Source organism: Hyperolius riggenbachi, chromosome 2 (genome assembly GCF_040937935.1).
Source record: "Hyperolius riggenbachi isolate aHypRig1 chromosome 2, aHypRig1.pri, whole genome shotgun sequence".
Taxonomy (NCBI): domain Eukaryota; kingdom Metazoa; phylum Chordata; class Amphibia; order Anura; family Hyperoliidae; genus Hyperolius; species Hyperolius riggenbachi.
This window is the reverse complement of record NC_090647.1, coordinates 163,685,992-163,709,877: the sequence shown is the minus strand read 5'-3', so window position 1 is coordinate 163,709,877 and position 23,886 is coordinate 163,685,992. Positions and strand designations below refer to the sequence as shown.

Sequence of the window (23,886 nt, the reverse complement as noted above, 5' to 3'; positions counted from 1 at the left end):
ATTTATCAAGTGATTGATTGGATAGCAATACCAAATCCCCATACCATACCCAAATATACAATAACTACTCCACCAAGTCTTTAGCTGGCAAGTTCCTCCAGGTTTGGTAAAATCAATCATTTATCGGTCGCTTCCTACTGGTCAGGCTGGAGAAATCCCTGCTGATCAACAGGCAATCCGATCACTTTGATTGGATTATGCAGAACAGAGGCGCCAAAAGGATAAAAGGAAGCTAAATGAGCTTCAAAAACCAAATTCTTGGTAAATAGAGGAGGTAGTGGTGGACTTGCCTCCTCCAAGTAGACACACAACGACTGTAGTAAAGACAGTCAATATATTTTATTTATGAACTTCAAATATGCAACACGTTTCGCAGGTTTGATCCCGCTTCATCAGGCAATAACAACGGAGCAATAGCATATGTGGTCAGTAGAAGAGCCAGGTACCTCTGTCTCTTCTACTGACCACATATGCTATTGCTCCGTTCTTATTGCCTGATAAAGCGGTATCAAACCCGTGAAACTCGCTGCATACTTGGAGTTCATAAATAAAATATATTGACTGTCTTTACTACAGTCGTTGTGTGTCTACTTGGAGGAGGCAAGTCCACCACTACCTCTATTTACCAAGAATTTGGTTTTTAAGCTCATTTAGCTTCCTTTTATCCTTTTGGCGCCTCTGTTCTCCTGCATAATATTGAGTCCACCCTGGGTGGAGGGTTGAACCCCCTTTTTCTTATCTACAGAGAGTGACTTCTTATTCCTGAGTGGGGTCAGGAAAATCTCCCCAACTGCTTTTACAGTGGTTGCCTAATGGTAACCCTGGTTTGTGAGTATTAATATTTACTCTATCTAGTAACTATTTACCAGTACATATTACACTATTGGGGCTCTTGGTGTTCCTTGTTTTTACTTTGATTGGATTGTTCATCAATCAAAAGTAAGTACTGTCTCTCTCATGTGTCTCAAGCCTAACTAAGCAGTGCTCCAATTCCATCCAAAAAGCCGAGAAACAATGTATATATCTGTCATATTTCCAAACAAGCAATTTTATGATTACACCTGTGATTCAGAGATATGGAAAGCATTACAGGACCAGTTAGTGAAACCTGAGAATGCTCAATCAATACCTACATGTGACCCACCCTTCAAACAAAGCAGGCTATCACTGCGACAAGTGGAGAAACAGGTGAGGCCTGTAAGGACAAGGGCTAATTTGACTCACCCATCCCCCTTTATTGTATCTGCAAACACAGGCAACCTGCACAGTAACTGCAAAAAAAAAAAAAATAGCTATAACCTTTGTTCTGTTGAGAACATTTGCTTAGAGTCATCTGTAAACATAGAACTATTATGTATAGGCTCTGATGAAGAGATTATTAGAATATACTTATATTAATAGTTATATGAAGTACAGTATATAGAACCATTGCACACACTGCAGAGTTGGTTTCTGCCTGCTGGAGAACCATTTCCAGTAGCACACTCCATGTACAACTTCTTTACTCTTTAAAGAAAACACCATGTATTATTTCCCATACTTGCTCCTGAGCTTGTTTTCTTGTGACTTTTCTGTGGTGTTCCCACTTGAGAGGGCAACAGACATTTCTTGTCCATTCTGTGCTCATCGCTATACTGACAGTGAACTGCTCCGATTTCATAAATAGGAGCCATTCACACTTATCACTCTGCAATGGATCTGCTGCCGTAAGCAGGCCAGACTTCTGTGCCGTCCACAATAATCCTGGGCAGGCGGATGCATTCCCCATATAGGCTATAGTGGTAACGCATCTGCCCTGAGATACAGCTGGACCACAGCGGACCATCGGAGCAGAAATGACACTGTCCACTCCCGCTGACCACACGTGATCTGGTGTAAGTGGGATCACAGCCTGAGTGTTTGGCCCAATCTTTTCTGTGCAGCAGTGAGTGGCAATACACACAGAGTCTGGGCTCTACGATCTCACTAGAATTTACACTGAGAGGATTTGGTGAATCTGGACATTTCAACTGGTCAGAAACCAGAACTGAATTTCCAGTCTACCCAGAACACATCTGGGGGTATAATGAATGTCTGAACTGCCCAAAACATGTAATCATTTTCTGCAGATTGCATATAAAACAACTTTTGTAGGCAAATAATTGGCTGAATATATCAGCACCATAACATTCTATCCAGCTTTTAATTTGTACTAGTTATTAAACACAGAAATCCCCTTAAATTTCAGCTTTAAATACAATTACAAACACTATTGATTTGATAAGGGTAGCTTATTTTATCTGATATTGTGGTATATTTCAAATGGGCTTTCTCTGCCCTCCTCTAGATTGTTATGCTGGGCATACACGGTCAGTTTCCTCGTTATCAATCGAGCCGCTGATGACTCGATTGATAATATCCGACGTGTATGCCCAGCATAAGCCTTCGGGCAGGGTCCACCTCCTTATGTCTCCTACCTGTTCATATATCTCCATCACCGAACACCCAACCTATGGATCTGAGTGAACTAGACTTAACTAATCTCCATGCTCCATCCAGTGACTGAGCATTACCTTGTACTCAAACTGTGCCGCGTGATCTGGTTTGCATGTATCCCTGTATTGTCTTATTACTGTATATCCCCCCTAAATATTGTCTGTAGACTTCACTAATGTCCAGCGCTGCGTAATATGTTGGCGCTTTAAAAATACAATAAATAAATAAATGATATAACTCTGTATCAAACTAATGTTGAGAAGACTTGTTGGGCAGTTCAACCTCCCAGCTGCTGGCCAAGTGTGTCTTCCTGCTGCAATTACATGCAGTCTGTAATGCTGCGCATGTCAACATTTAACATGCAATGTTATTACATGGCAGCAAAGTACATCAGCGATGTTGAAAAGTCGCAACGTACATGACCATTGCAATGTGACACATCTATTGGAGCATCCAGTCCATAGACGCATGCTGACACCATTAGCACATGTCGCCCAGTAACACAGGACGCTGCACGTAATTTTGGCAGAATTCATTGCACTGCTAACTTGCCAATGTGAAAGTAGGGCCCATTCTCACTAGGGTGATTAGTGGGCGCTTCCCGCTAATCGCCGAAGCGCTGTAGCTTTTTAAAGCGCTAGCGCAATAGGAACCTAATGGCAGTGAGCTCACTGCCGCGATTGCCGCCGATTTGCGGCAATCACCAAACGCATTACCTGCAGCATTTTTGTGCGTTTTGGGAGCGATCGCAATTAGCATATATAGAAGCGCTAATTCGTAATCGCTCCAAGAACGTAAATTAGTCCAGTGATTTTTCCATGTTGAATCGCAGAAAGTAAAAAAAAACCACACGCGCAAAATTGTAGCGCTTTGCGCTTTTAAGTGTGAATGGGCCCTTAGCGTTGCAACATAACTGCATCGTGTGATGCAATGTGATTATATTGTACATTATTGTACATTTTACTGCACTGCAACATATCCAGTGTGAAAGAACCCTAAAGCGGATAATACTCAGGCCAGGGTCACACTTAGTGGGAAAAGCATGCAATTCTGCTAAGTGCTATGGGGAAAACTCATGCAATTCCGCCAAGTGTGACCCTGGCCAAAGTCATCACAATTGTTTTGGGTTGTCTTGAGTGTACAAAATACGATTTAGTAAGCCACCATAGTGGATCACTAAATGAATCGCAAACAAGTGCAGTCCATCCAGTCCAAGAGCCGCAGGAAATTTTGAAGTAAAAGCTTCACTAACAGCAAGAGGAGGAAAACCTCAAAGGCAGAATGCCAGCCGATTGGCCACTAGGCTCCTGAGATCTATCCAGCCTTGATGTCTGATGTCTCGCACTGTTTCTGCAGGTACCCAACACTTCCTGGTCATGGGCAGCATTCCTATCTACTCAAGCAAGGATTGACACCCAAGTAACCAATTACTAGACCCAAACACAGGGAATGGGATGAATCAGCCATTACTGAATTAGCACATGCAAGTGAAGATTCTGCATAGTCAGCATTATAGCAGCTAGATGTTTTTCAATTCCTCTAAGGAGCTATAGTATATTGCACAACTGAACACCACACATATGGTGTCCTACAAGTTTCAGCCTGGAAATGCCTGCTAGATATTAAGTGTTTGTCTACCTCACATCATTGGGCTTAATAGGTCTTGTAAATACATCCATGTAATGAAAGTTAACTATGTTTCCTTCCAAAAGATCTGGAATTCTGTTCATGCCATTATGAAGCCTCACAAACCTATAACTCACTGCTTAACCTGGCAAGTGACACAGTTACAGTACTTCCTGTATATATTGGGCGTCATGACATAAAGAGAAAGTGGTTACCATTCTTGCCTTTCAGTGCAAGAGTTTGAAGCTTGAATCCACTTAGCCCGATTACTAAAGTTAAGTGTAAAGCTACTATATGTTATGTCTCAGGTTTCCTTTAAAGCGGAACTGTAGATCTAAAATAAAAACATTGTTTCACTTACCTGGGGCTTCCCCAAGCCCCCAGCAGCTGTCCTGTCCCGCGCCGCTCCTCAATGAGTCTCCTTTCGCCCGCTGCCAGCTACTTTCGCTGCCAGGCCACTGCGTCTGCGTGGCTCTGGCCACGCGTATCCTTTCTTCGCATTCCCCGCTATTGCAGAGGGGAACGCGAAGAAAGGATACTCTTGGCCAGAGCCGCGCTGGCATCGACTTACAAGTCGAGCTACGGGACCGAGCGGCTGCGAGGGTACGGAGACTCGTAGAGGAGCCGCGCGGGACAGGACAGCTGCTGGGAGCTTGGGGAAGCCCCAGGTAAGTGAAACAATGGTTTTATTTTAGCTTTACAGTTCCGCTTTAAGCAGCAGGGAATTATTGTGGTACCTCTGGAATGGAACATACTGTGGCAGGCACTGCACTACTTCTCCTCTTCTTCACCTCTCCTCTCAGAGAAAGGCTGGCTCAGGGGCACAGGTAGAAGCAGGGTACCCCTCATGCCACACTATGAGGCACCTCCCACCCAAAGATGACACAATCCCTTAGCAGTCTTTGCAAAGCCATTAAACTGCCATAAGGGCTCATTCACACTATGTGAATTGCAGTGAGTTTTGACTCTCTGCACAGTGTGCATTTTACAAGAGAACATGAAAGTCATAGTCATAGACACCGGAGGTTCGCTTTAAAGTGGACCAGCGGAACGATTCCGAATAATATATACATACCTGGGGCTTCTTCCAGCCCCATCCTGCCTGATCGCTCCCACGCCGTCCTCTTCTTCCTCTCTCTTCGCCTGGTATTGGCCAGTAGACTCATTTACGTCACCTAGACCATTCTGCACCTGCGCAGTAGTGCACACAACGCTCCAGGCAGAAACTCATGCACGGCCTGTCCGCGCCTAGCCGGCGCTTGTTCACGTGTGTGTGTGTGTGTGTCCTGTACAGCGTGAAACGGCTGTTGTGCCATCCACCTTTCCCCTGGTCACCATCATCCCCAGCACTCCAGCACCACCATCCACTAAGGTTTGACCAAATCAATGTTGGATGGCAGATGTGACGTATCATTTGTATGATGACTGTATACTTGCATGGCAACAGGAGGCAATAAAGCATTTAAAGTGACAGTTCCCGGTCTGTCTCAATGTACAGAAATTATTACAACCTGCAACCCTTTATTAATGACTGTTAGACAAGTACCCCAAGGTTTGAGTAACATCTCAAGTACCCCTTGAGGCATACATTTTGCTAGCAGTACGTCAAAGTTATGAATAAATGTTTTTCAAACATTCATTGATGGTTTTAATTAATTATAAAGATGTATTCATGTTAAGTTGCATAGAGTTATTCATTGATTTTCAGACCAACAACTTACACAACTGATTGACTATGACAAGCTCAAGTACCCCATGAGGCCTACTAAAGTACCCCCTGTACATGTACCATGTGTTATGAACCTAGGTGCTAGATCCTATATTATATCCCAACAGAGATGCGTTGGTACATCAGGTCCACCAGCTGTATGCAGTTGTTCCAGTTTCCTTGTCCTTAAGAATAATGCAAATTGGTTAACTGGGTCTGTCCTGTGTTAGGGACATTAATGTATGAGCCCTAGTGGGGACAGTTTATGATGTTAATTATTCAGTATAAACCCTGTAAAGCGCTGAGCAAAATGTGACGGTACTATATAAAGGCATTACTTCAGCCTTTGCGTTTGATGTTTGAAGCCTTGTACTTTCATTTGTCATGTACCTGCTCATTAGACATTAAATAAGCATAATTTGAAAGTGTTGAGGCATCCAGCGAATGTATGTTTAGTGTGTACTGCAGTGCATTACACAGATGCAAGGGGCAAGGTGTTCTCTAATAGGCAGCACTGGGTGGTGACATCTGCTGAAAAAGCAGGTTCACAAAGAGCTGCAGGTACTAAAAAGTAAAATATTCTGCTAACACACTACTTAGTTTTGCTTAGGTGGAAGCTGCAGCTAGCAAATCACTGAAAAACTTGACTGCCGCTGTTCACATGCATCAGCTGGAGTAAGCTTTGATTTGCTAATCTCACCTTCTGTCTGCTTGCGGGCATAAAGATATGTACACACACTAGAATATCATGGCCCAAAACAATCATTTGAGTTGAATTTGGGGAACAAACGTGTAAAGTTCCGTTGGGCCTCCCGTGAGATCACCGGCCCACTGTTCAGTAATCCTCCAAGACGGAAGATGTTAGGTTAAAGTAGTTCCTGTAGCTGGATGCCATCTGTTCTTTCTCACCTCCTCTCTATGGCTGAGAACAGCAGAGAGATGAACAGCACATCTGTACAGTAATCATTACTATACTAGTCAACATAACTATGGCAACCTCCATATTCCTCACACTACAGTTGTCCTTTAAAGTGAATTTGAACTCTTGCACAGGACAAAAAGGAAAACTTGCAAATGCACCTTGCATGTATAGAGTGCAGCCTGTCTAGTTCCCCCTCATTTGTGTCTAATCTCACGTTATTTGATCTCTCCCGGGTCACCTGACTGCCAAGGCAAATAATGCAGATAAGCTAATTGGTATACTCAGGATGTTAACAATATGTCTGCTTCCATGAAATCAAGAAGTAGAATCACTGCAGATTTATTGCAGGATTGTATCAGCTGTAACAAAGAAATGCTTTTCTTGAAAGGTTATTATGCTGTTGCGTATCTTTTAGAGCAGAAAGGAAGTTCTGAGTTCAGGTCCACTTTATGTCTGGTAGTCTGCAGGATGCAACTGAGGCTTCCATATGCATCCCCTACACTTGATCATGTGATACACAGACTAGATGGAGCAAGTGCTGAGGACACATACATGGGAGGTGTCCTAGACAACTTCCCTGATCACCATGCATACATTTACATAAAAAAAAAAAAATGTGCAGAATCATCAACTCCGCAGTATTTGCATCGCTTTGCCCATCCCTAATCAGCAGTCCTGTCAACAGTTTGCTATTCTGTAAATACTCCCTAAGGAACTGACGGTGCTGAATTGTAGTAGGAAAGATCAAATCTCCTGAGAGTATCCACCAGGCTAATACAGGTATCCACCTAACCTAGAAAACAGCCATCAGAATTGTCTTGTGCTGCATGCTGGGAGTTATACAATGCTTTGCATAACTCACATTCACCCTCGTTTCTCCTCCTTGTTCACGAAAAACAAGGGCACAATATTGTAAAAGGCTGACACAGAGGAATACAGTATAAACGTAGTCTTAGTAAATAGGCTTTTCTATTCAAGTGAATGAACGCATGAGGGTTCATTCATTTAAATTTAATTCATTTAATTTAACACATCCAGTTTACAGGAATACTGAGATGTTGCTATACAGCTACACAGTAGCATACATCTTTCCACAGTCACCTAGCAATGAATGTATTCTTCTAGTGACAGATCACCTCATAAAATGAATTAACATGCACATGTCAAGAACTACTGCTCAGATGTCAAGGCTTTAGCAGCAGTAAATGCCAATAAACTACACCACATAGTAAGCATATTAAGGGGTCCCCTTCATCCATAATTATAAACACAGCCTATCAATAGGACATGAACTTCTGTCACTGGTCATCTAACAGTCAGAAATGCAAAAATGTGAGCAGCAATAAATGTCAGAAAGCACACTCCGGTCTCTTCAGACACAGATAACCGAAGCCTTCCAAAACCATAAACATGCCATATTTTACATGAACAGTTGTACAGATAAACCACAGACTATTATACACTGGGAAACGGTACACACATACCAGACACATCCATGCAGTCATCTGGCCTATGCATTTAGTGCTGCTGGGATGAAACGGCTCTCTTACCTTATGAAAAATTCACGCTGAAGCTGGCTACGGGCAGGTCAGGGATTACAAAAACATTTCAGCCCCCTATTCCTATTTTCAGTTTGGAACTGACAGCAATCGACCGTCTCAGCCCTGGGAGGGCCGGCTGCTATTACCAACCAAGACCTGAAATTCCAGTTCGCTTACATTGCTGCCTGCTTTCCTAGGCAAGCTAGCCCGACCTACAAGGTGTCAGGTTGCACAGAGCGAGCATTTGTAGCACCTTGCAAAACAAACAGATCACATACCTGGATGCGCCTATACCTGTTGACTTCATACTTAAATTAACCCTGTCCTCTCTGCCCGAACGCCTAAACATAACAGGTTATTTTCATAGGGAAAAAAATGCTTCCTTGTCTCCTGCATTCAGATTTCAACATTAAAGCTACAAACATTCTTCCCTTGTAATGCATAAAGCCACCTCTGCAGAGAATCCAGTTTGTGTACAGTGACCGGCCTCCAATCACCCATGATGGGTCCACAAGCAATCCGCCTGACGGTATAGCTGGGCCAAGTGCAGACCAATGGCCTTGTTCTCCTACTCACCCTGACTGCTTCGTTGTGCTCTGGGCCATCAGCCCTCCATAGCAACAGGAGGCTAGCAACACGTCTGTACATCATCAGGACCCCGGTCACCCTAGGGATCGAATCCCCATCCTGGCGGACAACAGAATTTGAAGGTGTGTATGCACCTTAACAGTAAGGGCTCAATACCATTATGCAACGCGGGAGTCGTGCATCAGCGCGGCTCTCTGTTGCATCACGTCATTCCCTGAGCAGGTTATTATAATGAATGGGATCGCGGGTGCAATCGCCCCAAAATGCGTGCAACCATTTTCTGCGATTCAGTGGTGAATCCCAGCACATGTGTAGAAGCATCATAGTGTGCAGTCTATTCACTCACTAAAGTCCCTGTGATTGCATTTCCATAAGCGTGGCTAAAAGCGTGCATATGGAAACGAGCCCTAATGGTGCCCATACATGGTACACTTTCGATTTTCCCGTTTATTCCACCAAAAGGATTGAATCGAGTGAAAGTGGAAAATAATATTTTATTTTATTTTTAGTAAGAAAAACGAACGATTATCCAGTTTTTTTCAATAAAAATCCGATCGGACATGCTGGAAAAATCGTTATATTCGATCTAACAGAATAATCAAACAAAATGATCTACCGTATATACTCGCACGCAAGCCGAATTTTTGACCCCAAAAAAGTGGCCCAAAAGTGGGGGTCTCGGCTTGCATGCGAGTCAATCTGCCAGCCTGCCATGCTTGCGTCTGGTCTTACCAGTTTCTGTGCCTCCGCGTCTGGTCTTACCAGTTTCTGTGCCCCCGAGTAACCAGACAAGCAGAGCGGGGATGATGGAGCGCTGCAGCCTGCCTTTGAATGGCACGATTTGGATGTCTGCCCTATCGGCACGCCGCAACGTCTATCAGCGGGCAGCGGTGCAGGACAGCATTACCGGTAGTTTAATTCAGGCCGGCGGAGGAGCACTCCTCCAATCAGGATAGCTGAGAGAGAGGGACGGAGCGCTCCTCCAATCAAGGCACAGGAGGGAGAGCGCTCTCACAACTCTGCCTCCTGCCTTTTGATTGGAGGAGCGCTCCTTCAGCTCTGCCCCCTGCTTCCTGATTGGAGGAGCGTTTCTTCCCTCTCTCTCAGCTATCTAGATTGGAGGAGAGCTCCTCCACCAGATTGAATTAAAGTACCGGTAATGCTCTCCTGCACCGCCGCCCGCTGATAGTCATTATGTTCATCAGCCAATAAAGCGGATGTGGCTGGAGGAACAAATGCGGAGGGACTCGAGGCAGCTGATCCTCTATAGGGCAGACATCCGAACCTCGTCATGCACAAGCTGGCTGCAATACTGCGATGCTCCATCACCCTTCCATCATCCGGTCACTCAGTCAAGAGGAGGGGGCAGAGCTGAAAGTGGACATGAACACTTGCACAGGACCGAAGGAAAACAGAAAGAAATGCACCCTAAGGTATTTACAGAGTTTAGCCTGTCTAATGTCCACTCGGTGTCTAACCACAAGTAGTAATTTGATCTCTCACCTGTGCCAGCTGACTGACATGGCAGATAAGCCCATTTAAAAAAGGCACAGGATGTTAACAATGTCTTCTTCCATGAAAGCAGGAAGTAGAAACACTGCAGATTTATTGCAGGATTTGTATGAGCTGTAACAAAGACATTTTTTCTTTAAAGTTTACCCTATTATGTTGTTGCATATCTTTTAGAGCTGAGATGAAGTTCCGAGTTCAGATCAGCTTGCTGCAGCTTCTGAATGGCTGGATTATTCATCCATCTATCACAGTGAATGCCCATTGGCTGGGCAATGCACATAGGCAGGAGAACTGTACTGTGTGAGCACTGTGATGTTCAGGCTGGCCTGTGTGCAATGTAATTTACTGTAATTGGCACTTACTTTGATTGTTGAAACTTAGGAGCCACTGCATTTCCTACCCTCGGCTTATATGCGAGTCAATGATTTTTCCCTGATTTCTGAGGTAAAATTGGGGGGGGGGGGGGGGGGAGGGGGGTCGGGTGTCTGCTTATATACGAGTATATATGGTAATGAGGATGCACGCGGCCAGGGCCTCGCAGGCGCAGTGGCCATCGACTTGTAAGTCGGCGATGAAGAAACAGAGCCGTGGCGGGGGACCGGAGGATCTTTGAGAGTTCCGGCGTGGGCACAGGTCAGCCGCAGGTGTGTGTGTGTGTGTGTGTGTGTGTGTGTGGGGTCTGGTTTAATGTACAGCACAAGTTAAGCTCATGTAGTCTAGGAGCTCAGAATTACTGGGGTGTGCCCATCCACAACATTCACATTTTAATTGTTATAAGGCCACAGGGGGCCTGATGTACGGTAATTTGCTGTGCTCACGCGGCACTAGGCAATATTACCGGTACCAACACCAGTAACGTTGTGCAATTAGCGTGACCCGTGGTACATGAGTAACTCAAATCTTGCTATGGTGATGCACGGTACTCTGCTGCCATTCGTACCTGTGGGTTTGAGCATCAGGCCCCACGTTCCATAGGTGTTTGGCAGTGACTGAGAATTTTGGGGCAGCCGATTAACATGTCGGTCTGTTTCTAGGATGCGATTGAAAAGGAAAAGTGCCCAGAGGTTTTTTTGCCTTCCTCTGGATCAACAGGGATATGTGAGGGAGCAGGCTGGTGTACTTTGTTCTCTGGTTGAACTCGATGGACGCATGTCTTTTTTCAACCAAAATAACTATGAAACCGATGCAAACATGGGGAGTACATACAAACTCCATGCATAGAAGTCTGGACTAAGGTTTGATCCAGGGACTGCAGTATTTCAAGGCAAAACAAGCTAATCGCCATGCCACCTTACACTCACATATTGTAGGCCTCCTCCAAGCACACACACTACAAGAGGAAGAGGGCCACATGAATTTAAATACAGTTCATTTACAGACTATATGGTTAGTTTTACAGCTGCTGTTTTACAGCCCAACTTTTTTTTAAAAAAAGAGCCAGCAGCATCTGAAGCTTATCACACCACATGACCAATATTGGAGGCAACAGCTGCAGCCACTTTGCTCTGCTAAGCCTGTATAACATACATGCATAAAACATTACATTACAGATTTCTCAATATTTTGCTACAGCAATACTGAGAAAATAGTGCTGTAGTATATCAGGCTGAGCACGAGACTTTGTGGCCATACCTGCTCTCTCGATTCTCTGTCCTGTGAGCCATGAGTTTCAAATGCTGCTAACTGTTGCTAAGCAACATCTGTCTAACCACTCCCATGCGTCAGCAGGCATGATGATAGCTGCCAGAGCTTTAGCAGTGCACACTTAGCTCATACATGCAAGTTCTCCCCTATATGCATTTATCTGCCTATTATAACGCTAAACACTACTAAGTTGGTAAAAACTTTTGGGCATGAGCAGTATACAGATGTGGTGCCCGGCTACAGGTAGCAACATGTCCAATGTGGAGGAAGGGTGGGAATGGCATAGTACAGGATAGAGCACCTTCTAGTGGCTAAAGTTAGAAGCTGGGAAAAGTGCCTGACCATCACTGTCATTTAAAGGACAACCGAAGTGACATGATGAGATAGACGTGTATGTACAGTGCCAAGCACACAAATGAGTAGGCTGCCTTCCTTTTTTTCTTTCTCTGCCTGAAAGAGTTAAACATCAGGTTTGCAAGTGACAGTTTCTGTTCGGGTTGGGACCAGGTCGGACTGGGTCAGACTATGGCATAACCCTCACTGATAAGTAATTACAGCCATAAAACACTTTCCTGGTAGTAATTGTGTTCTGAGAGCAGTAAAGTGAAAAAAAGGTCAATAATTCATAGATTTGAGCTCTGGCATACTTCATTGAAACAATGAAACTGTAAAAAAACTTAAAAACTATATTTAAATGTAAAATAAAACTGGGATATCTTAAAAAAAAAAGTATTTTTTTGGAGAAGGAGAATAGATACGTTTTTCTCATAAGTTTATTTTCACTATTACTCAGAATTGTGGCAGTGACAGAAAATAAATGGCAGGACATGCGCCCCCAAAAAACAAAGGAAACAATTTCCTAGTTGACTATTAACGTTTATTGTTCAGACTTTTTTAAAAAGTAATATTTAAAAATTACATGGGATGGCCACCCCGTCACACCACACCGCTCAGATCACCACACATACAACCAGACACACGCCGGCATCTAACTCTAGTCTAGAAAGATTACCACGATATGTTAGATCATATATAGAAACCATCCGCTATGTCCATCTCCTGGGTAACTCGGAAGGTTTAGGTAAAAGTTGTTCATGGACAGTCCAGAAATGTCAGTACAGGCCTAGGCAGGGATTTAGCAAAAGTCATGCTGCTAAACAAACAAGCAGTACAGCCCTCAAGATGTGCGATTGCGGAGATCATGCATTAAGCAACAAGCAGTTCAAGCAGTTCAAACCTCAAGGTAGCGTGGCAGGCAGAAATGTAGCATATAGCAGTCATCTACACGTCATCACATGTGCTTCATAGCATAAATCATGGAAGGCACAACATCTCGCCATGACATCACAATTTAATGGAAGAGTTCATCTCACCAAATTCCTGGGTGACGACTGCATGGCATGCTGGTGCTCCAGAATGAGAGGGCATGTACCTGGGAAGTGTCCTAAGGCAACATACGTCTGGGCAGGTTGTTCTAGAGTTCCAGACTGCTGACCATGCTTTACCCAGTCTCCTGTGAGGGTAGTGTGGCTGGAGGAGGCAATGGCGTAGGCCTCACTGGGGTGTCTGAGCGGAGGTTGGGACGGCGTGGCGTCCCATGCGAGGCGGGCAGCTTCCCCGACGTTTCGCCGGCTTCCGGCTTTCTCAAGGGGCGTGACTGTTTATTTTCACCTCGGATGTCTTACATATCCGACATGCTGAAAATGTATGCAATTTGTGGGGGAGGGAGGGGAGGGGGTGTAAGGTATGGTGTACTATACATGCTAGATTCCTAACAAGGTTTTACTAATTTTACTAAGACTTTCAACAGGGTTCATATTTTCTCTCAGATTTATTTTTATTTAAAAAAAAAACAGGCATATAAAAATATAAGAGTAAACTGTGAGCTGGCAAATGCGCTGCCCATCCTGCAGAGTTAAAAAAAACACAGCGCTACGGTATTTGCAGCATTCACTGAACGGCCATGCTTCTGTCAGTTGTCATGAGAAAAGCCACCATTGCTGCTTGGAACGCAGCGGCTCCAGTGCAGTGTGAGTACAGGCTAAACACCTGGAAATACTGGCTCCAGTGCAGTGCGAGCACAGGCTAAACACCTGTAAATACTGGCTCCAGTGCAGCGTGAGTACAGGCTAAACACCTGGAAATACTGGCTCCAGTGCAGCGTGAGCACAGGCTAAACACCTGGAAATACTGGCTCCAGTGCAGTGTGAGCACAGGCTAAACACCTGGAAATACTGGCTCCAGTGCAGCGTGAGCACAGGCTAAACACCTGGAAATACTGGCTCCAGTGCAGCGTGAGCACAGGCTAAAACCTGGAAATACTGGCTCCAGTGCAGCGTGAGTACAGGCTAAACACCTGGAAATACTGGCTCCAGTGCAGTGCGAGCACAGGCTAAACACCTGGAAATACTGGTTCCAGTGCAGTGCGAGCACAGGCTAAACACCTGGAAATACTGGCTCCAGTGCAGTGCGAGCACAGGCTAAACACCTGGAAATACTGGCTCCAGTGCAGTGCGAGCACAGGCTAAACACCTGGAAATAACATCCACTTCTCTATGCTTTTTATGTAAACAAACATGCAGGGCTCTTTTCCACTACAAAAAAAACGCGATACCAATCATGCTTCAAATTTACGTTCGCATTGATTGGTTGTGTGTACGGCATGACTGCAGTGCATTTTGCTTTAGCAATTTGTGCGGGGGAGGAGGGAATAACGGGGTTAAGTGAGCAGAGAATTGCAGAATTACAGGAAAAATTGCAAAGCAGGGCGATTGTTATGCGATTTTTCTGTGCCCCTGTATAATTTACAGAAGCTGAATCGCAGTCAAAACACAGCAGGACGACTATTGCACTTTGCGATGCGCTAGCGATCGGGACACAAAACTTCGGGAGTGGAAAAAATAACCCTCAAACTTTATCTGGTATAAATGCACACTTGTAAAGAAATGTTGGTACTTATCCGTTAGCCGGGCGCATCCTCTAGGTGGCGACAAAACTCCACCAGAGTTACATCTTTCCCTACTATCCATGTCGGCCTGGAGGGGGAATAGTAATTAGCGCCACCTAGGGTTGCCAGGTGTCCGGTTTTAGACCGGACAGTCCGGTTTTTGGCCGCTGTGTCCGGTGCAAAAAGGCATGCTAAACCGGACAATTAAGATGTCCGGTTTTATGCCTTTTCCGGCGGCTGTCAGTATTGACAGCCGCCTGTAGCAGGAGGAGAGCAGCGCAGTGGTGGGCAGTGGTGGGCAGCGGCGGAGAAGGGGGCCATCTCCCCCCCTTCTCTCACCTTAGATGCTTTCCGTCCCTCGCTGTCTCCTCCGATCTGTGTGTGGCTGACTGGCGGTGGCGCTTGGCAGCGGGCGGGACTTACCTTCCGTGTCGCTCCATGCGCCGGCCGGAAGTTCTGGTGCCGCAGCCGCTGCTCTGGTCTGCATCAGACCAGAGTAGTGGCAACTCATCCCGCGCGGCGCCTGCGACGAGACCAGTCACCAGACGGAGGAGACACGGAAGGTAAGTTCCGCCCCTCTGCCAGCCACCGCACACACCGATCGGAGGAGACAGCGAGGGAGGGAGAGGACCCTAAGGTGAGCGAAGGGGGGGGAGATGGCCCCCTTCTTCACCGCTCTCCCTCTTCTCTGCGCTGACTGCTTCCCTCCTGGGGGGGGGGGGGGGGGGGGACACCTGCCTACATATACTGGGCCCATATACACCCTGGCTACATATACTGGGCCTATATACACCCTGGCTACATATACTGGGCCCATATACACCCTGGCTACATATACTGGGCCCATATACACCCTGGCTACATATACTGGGCCCATATACACCCTGGCTACATATACTGGGCCCATATACACCCTGGCTAAATATACTGGGCCCATATACACCCTGGCTACATATACTGGGCCCATATACACCCTGGCTACATACAGTGGGCCCATATACACCCTGGCTACATATACTGGGCCCATATACACCCTGGATACATATACTGGGCCCATATACACCCTGGCTACATATACTGAGCCCATATACCGCTGGCTATATATACTGGGGACATATTCCCCTGCCTACATATACTGGGGACATATACCTCTGGCTACATATACTGGGCACATATATCCCTGGCTACATATACTGGGGACAACTGGCTGTTTGTCATTATGTGCAGTTACTGGTGAAAAGCTGTCTCTTATTATGTGCATTTACTGGTGAAAAGCTGTCTCTTATGTGCATTTACTGGTGAAAAGCTGTCTCTTATGTGCATTTACTGGTGAAAAGCTGTCTCTTATGTGCATTTACTGGTGAAAAGATGTCTCTTATGTGCATTTAGTGGTGAAAAGATGTCTCTTATGTGCATTTAGTGGTGAAAAGATGTCTCTTATGTGCATTTAGTGGTGAAAAGCTGTCTCTTATTATGTGCATTTACTGGTGAAAAGCGGTCTCTTATTATGTGCATTTACTGGTGAAAAGCGGTCTCTTATTATGTGCATTTACTGGTGAAAAGCGGTCTCTTATTATGTGCATTTACTGGTGAAAAGTGGTCTCTTATGTGCATGTACTGGTGAGGACAGTTAGTGACATGGCTATGTACTCTGTAATGTGCTGCAGAAGATGTCAGTGCGATATAAATACTGTAAAAAACATTTTTTAAAAAGCCCATTGCTTAGCCCCACTCTACATAAAAGTGCGCTTCTGACTCCGCCCCTAACTCCACCCCCTGTCCGGTTTTCTCCATCAGCCGACCTGGCAACCCTAGCGCCACCTGCCGGATGCGCCCGGCTAACGGATAAGTACCGAAATTTTAATTTAAAAAAACCTTAAAAGTAAATCATAACAACAACGACAACAACAAAATTCAATACATGCAAAGAAAAAAATACCAAAAAAACCAAAGCATTAGTATGTATAATGCAGTACATTTTCTCATGATCAGAAACTGATCTGTCCACCCAGGAGCCCACCGGTGAGTAAATGACACAAGAATGCAGTTGTTAGATAGATACAACACTCATACAGCTGGAGTTTCACCTGCATCCCTCAGATCTCAGGATGACACAGTTCCCAGAGAAAGGACAGCCTTTGTGTGTCTTTGTAATGAGACTCATCAGGTGACCTGTATTCTGCAGACTCAAGTCATTAAAAGTATTGCACAGGAAAATGTCCTCGAGGTCTGTCTTAATGGTATGGTGCACTCTATACATAGATAAACCTCAACCACCCTCCCCCATTCTGCTACCAACATGCTTATTGTGTTCCTGAGCCTGTCACGGATATATCTGCATTGTCAAAATGGAATAAAGAAAAAACTAAAAGTTTTTTTTTGCTAGAATGCAAACAGTTACCTATAAATGTTCTGAAAAACAACAACAACAACAAAAAAAAAACCTTTAGACAGGTACCAGACCTGCAGAGGATAAGAGCTTCTTTTGTTCAGACTGAAAAGGAAGTAGGACATATGAATATGGCTGCTGTTTGTATAGTTCCCCATTCCTCAGTACAGTGCAAAGGGTTCCGCAGAACAGGAAAGGGAAGTTTACTGATGTGAATGTGCTATAATGTGTTTGATTTAGGGAGTTAAAGTGTTTTAATTGCATAGTTAATAAACTATATAAATTGTTTCAATATATAAATTTCCATTGGCGTGCAATCAGAAGTGGGCAGAGGCTATCCAGAATTCCAAACTGCTAATCATTTCAGCAGCAGCTGTGTGCATGTATCATGTGCTGGTTAACTGATCAACCCTGGGCAATTCTGATTAGCCCTTGCATATTTCCATTCCTGGTGAGCAAAAATGTACCAATATGGGCCCTTTTACACTTAAATTCTATGCGTTGTGTTTAGATTTTTTTTTTTACTGAAAACTGTTACCTAAACCATTGTCCATACTGAGTGCAGAAAACAACTACAGTTACCCAAACCAGGCTTTCTTAACCAGGGTTCCCTGGAACAGCAGGGTTCCTTGAGTACTCTGCAGGGGTTCCCTGCCATTTTTCCCTATCGTGGGGGGTTGGGAGTATGATAGGGAGTACACTATAATAGGGGTTACTGTAAAAAGCATTACATTCAGAATAATAATGAGCACATTAATAAAAAGCACTAGAATAAGGCAACATTATAATGAAGGGCACTGTAATAGAGGGTAGTGACAAACAGCCACCTGCAAAAAAATTCAGGGGTTCCTTGAGATCAAAAACATTTGCAGGGTTCCTCCAGGGTAAAAAGGTTGAGAAAGGCTGACCTAAACCATCGTCCATACTGAGTGCAGAAGACAACAGTTACCTAAACCATCGTCCACACTGAGTGCAGAAGACAACAACTGTTACCTAAAACATCATCCATACTGATTGCAGAAAACAACACCGGTTACCTAAACCATCGTCCATAGTGATTGCAGAAAACCGTAAACTAAACCATTGTCCACACTGATTGCAGAAAACAACAACGGTTACCTAAACCTTCGTCCATACTGAGTTCAGAAAACGAAGCTACCTAAACATATTTTGTGCTTCCATACTGAGTCCAGAAACTGGTTTTATACTTGAGCATGTTCTTTGACTTCAGAGTCCAGAAAACTGGTGGTTTACAATAAGTTCCAGAATGGGCAGACATGTTACTGATGCTGCCACCTGGGAGACATCTTGGGTGAAAAAGAAAAACCCTAAAATGTAATGCTAGACTAATAACACTGGCAACTTTTCTATAAGATATTCAAACACTTTAACAAGTATAAAAGATTTGCAATAAAGACTTCTATGGCACAATCTCAGGACAACTGTGCATTGTGCTGAAGCTTGCACTCCTATTTAACTACACCTCTCTTCATAATGGTACAGATCAAAGTACTTCTAGTGATCTTAATTACACAAAAATAACAAGGAAATCTGCATTGGCCACGGTTGATTACCTAACATGTAAGGTAAATATACTGGAGTCAGAGGTCAGCAAAGCAGAATCCTCCATGATTATTAACAAAATAAGAAGCAGCCATGTCACCCAGTAATCACACAGACACAATAAGCCATTTTGCGCATCAAGACGAACAATGTAAATTTTTCAAAACAGTAAACCAAAAATTGTTTTGTTAGACGTAAATTTAAAATATTTCTACTGATTACTTTAGAGACTTGCAGCTAACAGGTATGGAAAGAAAGAAAGAAAGAAAGAAAGAAAGAAAGAAAGAAAGAAAGAAAGAAAGAAAGAAAGAAAGAAAGAAAGCGAGCGAGAGCGCGCAAGAGAGAGAGAGAAAGCGAAAGAGAGAGAGAGAAAAGAAAAGAAAAATAAGAAATACACACACACTTTATATAGTAGGTGAATGTGTTTCTTTGTACTGTACATGATGTATATATGATGCCAATATTTAGACACAATGTACAGGTGTCAGACGATGCGAGTACGCATCCGAATTAACTGTGAAATGCATGGCTGTGCGGATTTGCATAAGTGATGCGATACTTTACTGCTGACTTTTTTTTGTTGCTGTGTTTCCATGAAGGAATTAGCATGCAGGGAAACGCTGCCAATCGCCAAGTAGTAACAAGCCCATAGAGATCAGGCATCTGATCTAATGGTCAGACCTGTCATTTAAAGTATCAAGTCCCAATCACTGTGGCCAACAGTTATGGTGCATGTGTCAGCAAACTTAGTCAAAGCAAACAAGCAAATCACCATAAGTGAGAAAAGAACCCTGGTTGTTCTGGACAGTGTTTTTTTTTCATCAGTCACACTGTTCTGAGTCAGATAACATTGCATGAGCTTGTTGAGTTATAGTCTGTTTACACAGAGGTGGTTTTCCAGCATTAAAACACAGGGCCATATGCAATTCACTTTTTCACCTGAGTTTTCTCCTAGGAGATAATTTTTCATCTTCAAATTAAAATAACTTTCCAGGACTTTTCAACTAAGAAAGTACCAAAAAGTAAATGAACAATTACTATCACAATCAGTTTGAGTATTTTCTTGCTTTCTGGTGGCTTAAAATGCATTTTATTGACAAATTTAAAAAATATCACCCATGAGAAAACTCAGGTGAAAAAGTTAATTGCAGTGTTCTCCCCAGAAATTTCTTCCAGCCGGGTGGCATGAAAAAGTAGCCGGGTGGGGCAATATGAGAGAATGCAGGGCCGATGCTTTGTGCGCAACTCTGCTTACAGCATAGGAAGAGGAGAGCCGATGACAGCCGGGTGGTCACCAAAACTAGCCGGGTGGAGCACCTGGCTAAAGAGCCTGGGGAGAACACTGAATTGCATATGGGCCACTGTGTCTTTATGCTTCACAACCACTTCTGTGAAATCTCTATTCATGTCAATGTGACAGTGACACTGTAAGACACCATCTTTGAAGGTGGTCAGGTAAAAGTGGTATGTAGTAGAAGTGACACGCAGATAAGAAAACCATATAGATGCGACCAAACGCCCCCATTGAACATCTAACATTTTTAGAAGTCAAGAGAGCTGGTTTAAAGCGGATCCGAGATGAAAAACTAACTATAACAAGTAACTTGTCTATATATCTTATCTAAAGCTTAGATAGTCTACACAGAAAATCTAGCTGCAAACCGCTTCAACAGTTTATAATTATTTATTCCTGTGATACAATGAGTATCTGTTTGTCACATTACACATAGGCAATCTGCTTTGCATCTCCAGCCCTCAGCCTACTGAAAACTTAATTCTCCTCTCCTCCTCCCCTCTGCCTCCGAAATCTCTGGCTAGTAACAGCTCATCTTCCTCCTGCACAGACTGAGCTCCCATAAGCCCTTGCTACATCTGTCTCAGAGTGCCAAGGCACTGGAGAAGCTGTGATCAAGGTTTGTTTAGTTTATAGGGAATTAGAGTATTAAAACAAAAAAAGTATTTGGCTTAAGGAATGCCCTATAAACTATATGAAAGGAACACAATTATGCAAGGAGTAAAAGTTTATCTCAGATCCACTTTAAAGTGAACCAGAGACGAAGCACCCTCATGTATATTACACCATATATATCAGTGAGAACATTAGAGAAAACACCTACCCTGCTCTCTGTTTCATTTTTAACTGTTCAGCTTGATTCTTATCAGCCCTGATAAAATCCCCAACTGAGCATTCAGTCTGGCTTTGCTCAGGAATCTTTATAGCTGAGTCAATATAGCAAAGCCACAAGGGGGCAGGCTCGGGCTTGAAAAGACATAAGAGCAGACAGACTCAGCTATAAAGATTCCTGAGCAAAGCCAGACTGAATGCTCAGTCGGGGATTTTATCAGGGCTGCTAACCACCTTGCCGGTTATCCCGAGCTCAGCTTGGGGTAACCTGCGCAGGAGGATTTCTCAGGCCCCACTGGGCCGATTTTCACAAAAAAAATTTATTGCACGCAGCTAGCACTTTGCTAGCTGCGTGCATATTTCGATCGCCGCTGATTCACCGCTACCCGCTGCGCCGCCCCCCCTCCAGACCCCTTGCGCAGCCTGGCCAATCAGTGCCAGGCAGCGCTGAGGGGTGGATCGGGATTCCCTCTGACATCCCGATGTCCATGACGTCATCCCGCCCAGTCGCCATGGCGACGGGGGAAGCCCAGCAGGAAATCCTGTTCTGAACGGGATTTCCTGTTTGCAGAGAGCGCTGGCAGCGATCGGTATAGGTAGGGGGATACCGCTTCTCAGCGGCTATCATGTAGCTAGCGCTAGGCTAGCTACATGAATTTAAAAAAATAAATAAATAAATAAAGTGCTGCGCCGCCCCCTTGCCGACACAATTGGAACGGCAAGGTGATTAACCACTTCGCATCCAGACCTTGTTTTGTACTTATTGACCAGAGCAGTTTTGACAGTTTAGCTATGTCCCTATTTAATCAGAAATAACTTTATCCCTACTTATGACACAGAAATGAAATATATATTGTTTTTTTCAAGACAAACTAGGCTTTTATTGTATGCCATTTTTTCCCTCAAACTATTTTGTTTTCTATGAATTTTAATGGGAAAACAGAAAAAAAATAGAAAAAACATGTATTTTTCAGTTTTACCAATTCCAGTTTAAAAATAAAAAGTGCTACTGTAGATAAAAAACACAAATTTTGTTTACATATTCTTACTGCTTATCACAAAACTTAGATTATGTTCCGGTCACAATTTATGGTGAAGATATTTGATTCTGAAATAATGCTACAGAGTGTATTTTTCACTATGAAATAAGAAAATACAAGTATTTTTAATAGTAAAAATCAATCTCATTAGCTCAGGAAACTTATATTCCCATTCACCAATTAGTGCTGCATCAGATAGTGCCAGAAATGTGCACAGGAGCAAGCCCAATCCTGCACAGCACTGCTTCTGCTACAAGACATATATCTACTGACCTGTGGCTTAGATGAAGTCCCAGAGGACGTATATCTACTGACCTGTGGACGAAGTGGTTAAGCAGGCTGAGCAGTGAAGGATGAAACCGAGAGCAGGGTAGGGGTTTTCTCTAATGTTCCCATTGATATATATGGTAAAATACATGAGGGTGCTTCGTCTGTGGTTCACTTTAAGTGGTACCAGAAGTGAGAGCAATATGGAGGCTGCCGTCTTCATTCTCAAATAAAACAAGACTGAAAGAGACACACATATGTGGCTTTAGACTGTGCACATTTAAAACAGGGCTGTGGAGTTGGGACAAAAATCTTCCGACTAACTCAGACTCCTCAGTTTATGAAACCACGACTCCAACTCCGACTCCGGGTACCCAAAATGGCTCCGACTCAGACTCCTCGACTCCGACTCCTTAGTCTAATACTTAACAGGGCTGTGGATTTTGTACAAAAATCATCCAACTCTGACTCCTTAGTTTATGAAATCAACGACTCAGACTACAACTCCGACTCCGGGTGCCTCCGACTCCACGAGTATCTGTTCTAAAAAGTGTACGCCATAGCCCCATTTTACTGGAGTGTTAATGCACTGAAGACTGGTGGCTGCATAGGGTGCAAATTCTCTATAGTTTTACTTTGGGCCCAATTCAGGTCTGCTTTATAGAGGAATTTTTCCTCACTTCAAAACAGACTAAACACAATACTGAAGTTCAAAAATACACACTTATTAGATTTGTTTTGCTGTCTGTGTCCCCATGAAAGATCTTTATCTCCTGTTGTTGCTGACATGACGGGAGTGAGTGAATCTCACTCATGGCAACTGACTGTTTTAACACTATTTTTGTAGTGTGGAGAAGAAATAACTAATAGGTTTTATTATGTCAGGTTACCATCATTAAGTTTTGCTCATTTCCTCTTACCAGAGGAAGTAATAACTAATCTCCCCACTAGAAACATAGGCAGCAAAGCACAAGCCTAAAAGAGGTTGGAACCCTTTTGTAAACTATTCAAAAATGAAATAAAAGTTTAGTTTGGTATTCTGCTTTAAGGTTTCTGAACCAAGAATTAAATGACCACAACAATTACCTCAAGTGAACTTTCAGATAGTTCACACTATATAATGACTAATATTAAACATCACCTTGGACAGAACGGGGACCCGGAAAGGTTTAAAAGTTTATCTGTAAGATTTTTGCTGCTCTGGCTTATCCTCTTAACTCTCAATAAAAGTCAGCAGAATTATGTGAGAGTTTATCTGCTTCTGCTTCTTTATTCTCTAGTTTCCCTTCTTCTTCCTTCTTACTGTAGCAATCAAATGCCAGATAACTCCATACAAGTTTCTTACAGAATGTAGATTTAGGCTTTTTATAGTAAAAGTCAACTGTGTTTTGTCACAGAAACCAGAACTGAGAAGTACCGGTATATGGAGAAGGACTAAATGTCTTAAAATGCTACTGCCTGAGTATTAGGGGTGCCACCAGGGTACATGTAAGGCAAGCCCCTGCTTAGGACCTGACTTTAGAGGGGGCCTCATTGTCC

General features: G+C 43.7%; 1 protein-coding gene across 5 annotated transcripts in view; it reads right to left on the bottom strand.

Moving 5' to 3' along the window:
- Positions 1-23,886, bottom strand: part of ELF1 (E74 like ETS transcription factor 1) — a 130,593-nt gene that overhangs the window by 63,013 nt on the left and 43,694 nt on the right. Inside the window, exon 1 of one of the 5 annotated variants that reach the window (XM_068267811.1) lies at positions 8,282-8,380. The exons of the other annotated variants lie outside the window; for them this stretch is intronic. The gene's annotated coding sequence lies outside the window, so the exon portion shown is untranslated. Of the gene's footprint in view, positions 1-8,281; positions 8,381-23,886 lie in introns of those variants that run through there. 5 annotated transcript variants of the gene reach the window in all.